Consider the following 10,080-nt stretch of genomic DNA (forward strand, 5'->3'; position numbering starts at 1 on the left):
CAAAACCTTCCAAACCTTAACGCTTTTTTGTCGTGTCCAGGCCCGCCCCGGTGAAGTCCTTCTTCCCCAACATCTTCTGATGTACTTCATTTATACATTTTGGTAATGAAGTCCTTAAACTACCACCTCACTGATTAGTTATTGCAGTGTGAGCTCAGTTCAATTAATCAGGTCACAGTAGTTTAGCACTTCTACAGCAATCATGCAACCAGCATGACTGAGGAGGACACTGGGTGGACGGGCTTTGCAGGTCAGACTTTGAAACCATCTTTTATTGTCATTACGCCAAAAGCAGTGAAATTATATGCTGTCCCATTCAGTGCAAATAAAGAATCTGTGTTTACTGACAGGACAAAGCACTGAACATGATTTCATCTGTTAACCTGGACAAATTCCAAAACAATTCCTTATTATTTCTTTTTCTTAAGTAAAACCAGTAAAAGCTTCTACTTCAAAAATATGGACTTAACACTGAGATGCTGATATTTTAGACCAGTTGAATTTAGATGATCTTTTTTAGTTCGTTCAGTTTGCTGGTTCTAACGACGACGGTCTTCATCAGTTTTAATGTCACTGTGACTCATATCTCTGCATGGCTGTTTTGTTCTGAGTGCACTGTGACAATTAAGTTAAGATCCGGTGATCAGCACAGCAGCCTGGGAGTGACTGCTTGGTTAACGACAAGGTTTACAAGACCTGATCAAATGTCACACTGGAAATATTTTGCAAGTGAAACAGCAAAAGCAAATGAAAAAATGTAAATATGTTAACTGGACCACCTACATTGTTTCGAGAGCAGGGGTGAACTAAAGAGTGCGACCCATCACTTCAGTTTCAGCATATAATTTCTATTTAACACTCAAAAAAATCTGTTGTACAAGTATTAAAAATATATTCACAAATGAAATTGACATGCCTGAGATGAAAACATTACTCATACAAGTTGTCAGGTAAAGTCTATAGCACTGTTACATCTAAATATGGACACTGAGCTGGGACGATGTCACAGATCTGAGCCTCTGCACCTTCACTATACGTTTGTGTATGTCAGGCCTGTCCTGTATCTCTCCACCACCTGATCCAACTCACCACCAAATCCTGATCAGCTGATCATCTCTGCTCCTCTAATCACCTGAATATCCAAGTATCCGAAAGTGTCCATCGATCTGACAATACAATTGTAAAATCGATCATTGACCTGTGCCCTAATGTGTTCTGTGCACTTGTGAACACACTTCCTTATGGAGTACGTTTATTAAGGACACTCTTTCATTAGCACACAGGTTCAATAACACAACAAATAACCTCCAATAAACCTTTTAATAAACTGTCATTGGAGGCTGATGTGTTCTCTCTTGGCTTGTTTTCTTGTTGTGTGCCACACAGAAAATAAATGCATGGTGTCTTAACTCACTGATACTGGGATATCAATGAGCACAGAGTCCAGCCAACGATGGCACAAAGTCAAACCTCCTTCAAGGAAACTGGAGAGTCCAACACTGGCATTGAGGCTACCCCAACAATATCAATATGGTGTAACGTCCTGCTCTAACTCAGGCTCCTTCCCCACAAGAAAGATGATATTTTATGTACTCGAAGTCAGACCTGGAATCTGCGGGTCAGACTTCCTGGGCCCCCGACCCCTGACCTCTGAGATTTTCATGTCTTGTATTTTATAATATTTATCTTTTGTTCTCCTGCCAAAATTGTAAACACTGTCATCATGCCATATTGCACTGTTGTTCGATCAGCTTCATTAAATATACTTTTATATATACTTTTATCCTTTGTTTTGTTATACATCCATTTAAACCCTCATATGAAATTATTACAACCAACTGGTAGTAAAACAAAATAAAAAGATTGTTCAACATTTTAACTGCAAATGGTCAATACACTCACTTTATTTGCCAAAAATTATACTTAAAAAGGGGAAAAAAAAGAAGTGTTAATAGTTTATTTGAAAGGTCAAAATATACCAACACATCTTTTTATTTTAAATCTATTTGTTTGTGCATTAAGCCAGATGTGGAAAAACAGGCTGCATCTACATGCAGGTTCTTGTGGTCAGTGGTCATCATATTTGCATTATCTTTCTGAGTCACAAGCAGGGAAGTGTTAAAGTTTCCTAGAAGTGGTGGGCCAGTGATGTAGGTGTGGATGCAAAGGATTATTTGAGGTGGTGCTGATCAGAAGTATAAAAATCAAAGTGTCCAGATCCAAACACACTTTGTTCCTCTGTGACAGAAGTGAACTAGAACTCACAGCAGCATCTGAACTGCAGAAGAGATCTCTGCTCATCTCCGTCTGCATTCCTCTTTTGGTAAGAACTTATTATGTATCATTTAAAATGATTTTCCTTTTAAAGCTGGGCAGCAGGCTCACGTTGAACATCTCCATAAACTGTCATAATTCTGCTGCTACACTAAACACTGCATTCGGTGAGCACACTAAACTTACGTAAGCTGTATATTTGCACGGTGAGAGACCTGTTTTTGCTGATTTGTGTTCAAATACAACAAGATCTTATTTAAACTGACTGTCAGATGTTGCCTATCCAGTTATGTAATGAACCCACTATATACATGAACCACAGACCCTTCACGACATCTTCATCACCTGCTGTTCCAGACAACCAACTTATACCTGAACCACTGCAGGTTAATCATCATCATTAGTAAAGGAAAAAAAAGGTGAGTGTCTTAATTTGGAAAAGCTTGAAATAAAAAATCCTATAAATTACACAAACAGATACGAATTGGAGGAAAATCCACAGTGTCTTGAGTTCTGTTTGATTTTTATTTTGCAGTGTGTCATTGTTACTACAGAGCACACTGAAACATGTGACAGGAAAGAATAACTGAGTGCAGAAAGGCATTTATATTAAATAGGATTTAAACTTTGTTCTTAATGAACCGGATCTATTATGACCTGGACTTTTATCTATAAAATGGGCTTGTGAAACCCAGAGAAAAACTCTCTCAATATATCTGTAGATATAAATATATATTTATCCAAATCACATCAAGTAAAAAAGGCAAAATGACAAAATTAAAAAAAAATAATAACAAAAAGTATAAATTAAAACACAAAATTTTGGTCTTTCGTTCTACACGGTGCATATACTTATTTTCCACCCTGATTTACGAATAATTCTTTACAAATCCTACCATGTGGATTCATGGATTTTTTTTTCACATTCTGTCTCTCACAGTTGAAGTGTACCTCTGGTGCAAATTACTGACCTCTGTCATCATTTTAGGTGGGGGAACTTGCACAATCGGTGGCTGACTAAATACTTTTTTGCCCCACTGTAACTATACCTTGTGGTATAGGGGGGTGCTTCTTCTTCTTTGTGTTTAACGGCGGTTGGCAACCAACGTAAAGGAGCAGAAGGGGGGCTGCTAATAACAAAATAAACTTTTATAAACTCCGTTAGTACCCCCAACGTCCAACCTGTGTACCGCCAAAACAGTCAAAACCAAAATTAAACCCGGAAGTGTTAGTTACCACACTTCCGGGGGATGGTCTCCTCAAGTGTCAGCGAGCTAGTGAGTGATTGACAGCAGCCTTATCAAATCTAAGGCAAGATAACAGGCGTGTCAACATGTTGCCTCCAGTCTTCCAACATAAACCCGTTCGTGCAGTCTGAGTGTGCTTCATTAGCGTCATGAAACATGTTTGCTGTAACATCTCCGTGCCTCTGCTGGACTTTACTGTCTATCTCCCTCGTGGGCTTTACCTGTGCGGGTGAGTTTTATTTTAAAATCCTATCGATCTATTTCTTACCCGCTGTTAGATGTTCGAGCTGCTTTAGTTTCAGCTAGTGATGGGCAGATGAAGCTTCATGAAGCACTGAAGCTTTTCATCCAATTGGTTCACCCCAACGCGAAGCTTCTTGAAGCTTCATTTGCTCTAGCAGGACACCTACTGGACGTAAAAATATTCGTTGGCATGAATTTAAAGAGTGTGGCATTTTGCACACAGCCTGTAAATGTCAACAACAAAAGGAGTGTGTAAAACATCTATATTGTAGTGATGGCAGTATACTGTGTATATTTATGCTGGCAGTATGGAAAATGATTATTTGGAAATGCCTAAAATGGAAATGATCATATACTGTGAGGTGAGGTGTGGACAGTGGTTGTGCTTTTGTAACATTGAGGCAAGGACAGTGATTAGTGTTTAGGGGACACATCATTGGTTTTTATTTAAAAACAACAGTTTCTCCACTGTGGCAGGTCGTAGGCGATTTCTTTTTTTTCCAAACTGTCTCTAACTCTCACTAACCGCAACTCTCCATCAAACGCCCACATTTTGAATGGGGTCTGAGGGGTTTATATCGCTGTCATAGCTCGCGGCAAAGTTCGAACCACTTCATGAACCAGTCACGTGGTACAGCCGGGCAGCGAGGCTTCGGACGTCATCATTTTCAGCTCCTCCCATAAATGAAGCAAGCCTCGATACGCGCTTCGCGGAAACGCCCCCTCCATTACTCGACACACGCTTCGAAGCCTCGATACAGAACGTCACATCACTAGTTTCAGCTGCTCACAGAGAGGACGCAGGTCTCCTGTCAGCAAACCTCTTCTGTCGTGTGAGAAAGTGGATGTTAGTTTTTAGATGTACTCACACACGTTTACATAACAGTAGTGATGGCCAAATGAAGCTTTCTGAAGCATTGAAGCTTGTATTGAAAAACGGTTCATTACTCGAAGCTTTTCAACACAGTCCTCTCTGGTGACATCTGGTGGCCAAAAATACAAAGAGCAGCTTGAATCCACAAAATAAAACCAACTGCTTCATTACGATTGCCTACTCTACAGAGTGGAGTTTTGTCTGATATTGGGCCTCCGTTGTGTTGCTTTGAACGTGTATTTTTTGGTGGTTAAAAAAATGTGTTTTGTTTGTTTAATAAATAATCTTGACCAGTAAACTCTCCTTGTTTAAACATGCACCATGGTGTGGTCTTCCTTTTCTTGTGACTTCTTGATGTTGGTAAATACAATAATTGAAAAATACCACGTTACATATAATATATACATATAATAATGTACAACACATTATGGAGTATGCTTCTGCCCTGAGGTCCTGCCTCCATGCACTTATGCAATTAATCGCTAGACGGGTGTATTTATAAATAATATTATATTAAGGAAATTTTCCCAGACATATTTTTGACCTGGGGGTAGAATTGATTGTGAAATGGAAAAGGAAAAATGCTTATGAAATTGCAAATTAAAAACATGATGCATTTAAGATAACCCTTTTTCATTTTTATTTAAAAAGAGAATTTGTTCTAATGTGCGATGGCCGAACCTGTTCCTTTTGGTGGAGATCATTTATCCCGCCTTAAGGAAAATCCCCTCACATGGCCCAGAGGAGGCTGGAGTGCAGAGAAACTGGTAGAGATGCAGTTTTACAGTCTACCTGGGCCCCACCAACTATCAGCTAAAGAGAATAAATAGATTAAATTGCTGCACATTTGGCAGACTAACATTTTCAGATTAATTAAACAATAAAATATATATTTTTACAACATTACATGTAAAGAGTCAAGTGGAAGTTTTTCTAAAGTTATTTAATGATATTTATATTATGGAGGCAGATTTTTGACATTTTATCTTTTTCCCGTTTTCAGATATAATAAACACGCACAAAACAAAAGTAAACGGCCAGAACACAAAGCTGTAAAACCCACCCGATTGACAAAAATCAACTCAAAATTCTCCCACACAACAGAACCTCCTCTATTCCTCGCTGGCTCCAAATCTCTCAGTGGAATGATCAGTGGTTCGCTATCTGTCACCATCAAAACACTCCACAAATCCCGCGAATGATTCGCTTCCTTTTAAACCATTGAATCAGACACCGAAGCGGTTAGGCTCTAAATGAAGCTTCGGACGTCACCGATCACGTGACTCTGGCCAAACGAATCAAGCTTCGACACAGTGCTTCTGAAGCAGTGTGTTGATTTTTTTTGACACACTCACCGGAGCTTCAGCTTCAAGCGGACCATCACTACATAACAGTTTGTATAATGAAGCTGTGAAGAGAAGAGTCTGCTGTAAAAGAAACAGTTTATAACTGCATTACCCATCCTCCCTTACAACCTCATTTAAGTTTGCGGTTGTAAGGCAACAAAATGTGGAAGGGTTATAGGGGTATGAAAACTTTTTCAAGACATTGTATATGCAGGTATGTGTGTGTATATTGGTGTGTTTGTTTCATATCAGAATCAGAAAGACTTTATTTATCTCCAAGGGGAAATTAACATACAACAGAGCAGCATGAAAGACAATAAGAACAGGCAATGAGAGTGAGATAATAAATACACAGAATATACAGTTTTAAAATTACGCAGTTTAAAATTAAAGTGACTGAAAGGTGAATAAATAACTGAGTAAAAGTGAATAAAGTGTCGGCAGTATAAGAAGAGAGTAGTTTCTGGTGTGGGAAATGCTCCTTTGGCTGGAGTTAAAAAGCAGGGTGGCTTTGGAGACAAAGGTGGGTCTCCTCCTCTCAGTCCTGCAGGAAATGCAGCGGAGGCGTCGCCCAGAGGGGAGCCATTGAAATGCGGGGTGAAGAATGTGAGCGGGGTCGTTGATGATGTTGGCTGCCTGTCTAAGGGCCTGTTGGCTGAAAACCTGTGCCAGAATTCTGACAGGCAGGCCAATGATTTTTGAGCACACTGATGCAGTGTGCTGCAGTCTGTTCCTGTTCTGAAGGCTGAGGGGGTGGAATCAGCAGGTGATGGAGAAGGTCATGATGCTTTTCAGGAAGGCGTAGTAAAAAGTCATCATGATGGGTGTGCTGACTTCAAAGGAGCTGAGTTTCCTAAGGAGGTATAGCCGTTGGTGGCACCTCCTGAGAATCTCCTCTGTGTTGGCAGAGAATCTCAGAAGGTTGTCAAAGATGGTTCCCAGGTATTTGTACTCCTCATCTACCTCCACTGGCTTCCCATGGATGGTGGTGGTGACTGAAGCAGCCAGATCCCTCTGCCTACGTTCAATTCAAGTTTGGAGCTGTCACACCACTCTACAAACTCCTGAAGAGCGGGCCTGTGGTGTTGTGAGGGGCCTGACAGCAGTGACAGGAGAACTGTGTCGTCAGCATATTTAACCAGGTGACAGTTGGCCTGTGTGGATCTGCAGGCATCAGTGTAGAGGATGAAGAGCAGGGGGGAGAGCACACAGCTCTGGGGGGAGCCAGTGGAGGTGGAATCGAGACCTGAAAGAGAGTTGTTGACACGAACTTTCTGACTCCTGTTGGTCATATATATACACATATATGCCTGAAATAAAAGCTCATCATCACCTTGAGAGCATCTTGATGTCCCACAGTGTTCACACTAACTGATCAGCCACTCTTTCAGCTGTTCTCAGATGAACATCACTTTCCTTCCTACACCTTGATTATAACTCTGTCTGCAGCCTCCCGTCTCAACTTTTCTGTTACATGGTCTGAATGAGTTTGGCCACATAGAGGGAAGCTAATAAAACAATAAATATATGTCACCCTCGATCTTTTTTTCTAAGAAAATGTTTGTTTGTTTACACAAAAATGCAGGTTCATATTCTGTATTTTGAACAATACACTGGCATGCGTGTGTGCATGTGTGCAAGCTGTCTGGTGGGCCATGTAGCCTGATGTGCTGGACCCAGTGTGTACACTTCTCTCTCTCGTCTAGTTCATAAGCTCTGCCTCACTCTGATTGGCTGCTGCTCTGTGTTATTTTCTCTTTCAGGCCACAATAAACATCACAGCTGAGTCTGGAAAGAACGTCACTCTGACATGTCGAGCTCCAAATAACAACATAGTAGTAGAATGGAGCAGAGCTGACCTGCAGCCAGAATATGTTCTTTTGTACCGAGACAAGCAGTTTATTCGAGATCACCAGCATCTATCTTTTAAGAACCGGGTGGATCTGCAGGACAAACAGATGAAGGATGGAGACGTGTCATTGATTTTGAAGGACGTGATGATTAATGACACTGGAACATACGAGTGTCGTGTCTTCATGAGAGAAACACGCTCATGGAAGTCCAGCATCATCACACTGAGTGTTGTTGATCCTCCAGGTGAGTGAGTAGAGTTGAGTGTGTGTGTGATCAGAGGGGAAGCTGCTTCCTTGTTGTTGATGTTTGTTTCTAAAGATGTTGTTGATGATGTGTGACATGATCAGCTGCAGGTCAGCCAGGAGGACACACAGAGGATGGACAGGAGGAAGATGGAGTTGGTAGAAGTCATGGTCGACTGATGGCTTCTGTTTTATTACTTGCTGTGATCATTCTTGTTTTTGCAGTTGTGATCTCTAAAAAACACAAGAAAGATCCTCCTCTTCATCCTCCTGATGAAGAAGCAAAGAAGGAAATGGTCTGAAGCAAAGCACCATGGAACGAGAGAGAGAGAGAGAGAATACATTAAACTAGTTAAAAACGTTTAACTATAAAAATGACATATTTATACGTATAGATAGATAGTTGTATGAGGGTAACATCACGAGGAGAACAAACAGAATATAAACCAGTGTGTTTCACACTGAATGTGTTCAGGTCTGAGCTGCTGTGGGGACTATTTTAGTTTAATATCAGAAGCTGTTTGAGTGACATTTCATTACCCAGATGGTAACAGCTCCACACCATCTGATAAGTTTTGGTTATTTGCTTGCGGTTAAATATTTATGTAAAGCAAACTGTCAGAGAAACTCTTGGATCTGTGTTGGTTCCTCTTGATGTCAGTGCTTTGATCCTGTGGATCACTGCAGACATTTAGAGACAGTGATTGATACTCTCAGAGTTTCTAACTGGATTAAATTGCACAGATGGAGGATTCTTTGTACGTGTTGATGAATGTTCATCCAGGAGCTACAAACTGAACTATGGTGTTCCACAGGGTCAGATCTGGGACCAGTGATTTTAACATTTACAGGCTGTAACTTTGTGATGTCATCAGGAGACACAGAATGAGTACACACGATTACACTGATGATGTTGCTGTGTCTCCTGATGACACAGAGCCAGTCAGATCTGTCTGTATCTTACATATTAAATCCTGGATGGCTGCAAACTTCCTCCAACTCACTCAGGATGTGGAGACACTGACTCCTCCTTTCATCTCCTGCAGGGTTGCTTACTGCAGTGCTCCTCATTTTAGTTTTTCAAAGAAACACTTGTCACTGCAGCTGCTTTAAAAATCAACTCCACAGCCTTAATTACACCAATGTTATCGTCTCTGCAGTCAGAGTCATCTTTAAGATCCTTTTACTGGTTTTTAACACTCAGGAGTTCAGGACCTTCTCATCTTTCAGATTTACTTTTATGCTACGAGCACTTCAGAGCCCTCTGGTCCTCAGTGAGGAGACAGTTGACCATCTTTTATTTATCATGCTGCACTTTATTTCACTTTACTTTTGATGTATTTACTATTTTCTTTGTTTATTCCCTTTTCATTATATTTCATGTATTCTTAGTAGCCTTGTTATGTTATTTATCATTTCTTTTTAATCTCCAGTGTTTCTGTATGATGAGTGTCTGATCTCTGGGTGTGGGAGTGGGGATGGAGGGGTGATGAGAGGGTGTAGTGAAGTTGATGTATGTGTATTTTTTCTGCTTTTAATGTGTACATCATTTTGAGTGGCTTCCTTACTGTGTGAGAAGTGCTATGCAAATAAAGTTTTGAGTGATATAATAAGATTAGGACTTGAGGCATTTATACACCACGCACATTGCAAAAAAAAAAATCACAAAATGCAATTTTAAAACTTGCCCTGTAACATACATACATGACAAACATGTTGTGTTTTGAGTAAAATTCGTGCTGGATTCAAACCCAGGACCTTGTTGCTGTGAGGCACCAGTGCCACCACCCAGTGGTGATAACAAAGACCTCAGTCCTACAGAGCAAATGTTTTACATTCAGCCTGATTTGTTTTTCTTCTCCTCCATCATCAGTGATCAGAGGTCTGCACTGTGAACCAGGATTTAGTCTCATCCAGGTAACTTCAGGGTTAACCCTGGTTTTACTGCAATATTAGGATGGTTCACTTCTCATTCCCAGTTTATGCTTCAGTGGGAAATC

At 40.5% G+C, this 10,080-nt stretch overlaps 1 long non-coding RNA gene across 1 annotated transcript; it reads left to right on the plus strand.

Annotated features, from left to right (window-relative positions):
- The first annotated feature begins 3,558 nt into the window (after positions 1-3,558).
- On the plus strand, positions 3,559-9,693 carry LOC120723452. Its single transcript, XR_005693756.1, has 3 exons — positions 3,559-3,750; positions 7,748-8,081; positions 8,192-9,693. It is a non-coding gene; the product is annotated as an uncharacterized LOC120723452 (long non-coding RNA).
- The last annotated feature ends 387 nt before the right edge of the window (positions 9,694-10,080 follow it).

Source organism: Simochromis diagramma, unplaced genomic scaffold (assembly GCF_900408965.1).
Source record: "Simochromis diagramma unplaced genomic scaffold, fSimDia1.1 OVJJ01000679.1, whole genome shotgun sequence".
In the NCBI taxonomy this organism is placed as follows: Eukaryota; Metazoa; Chordata; class Actinopteri; order Cichliformes; family Cichlidae; genus Simochromis; species Simochromis diagramma.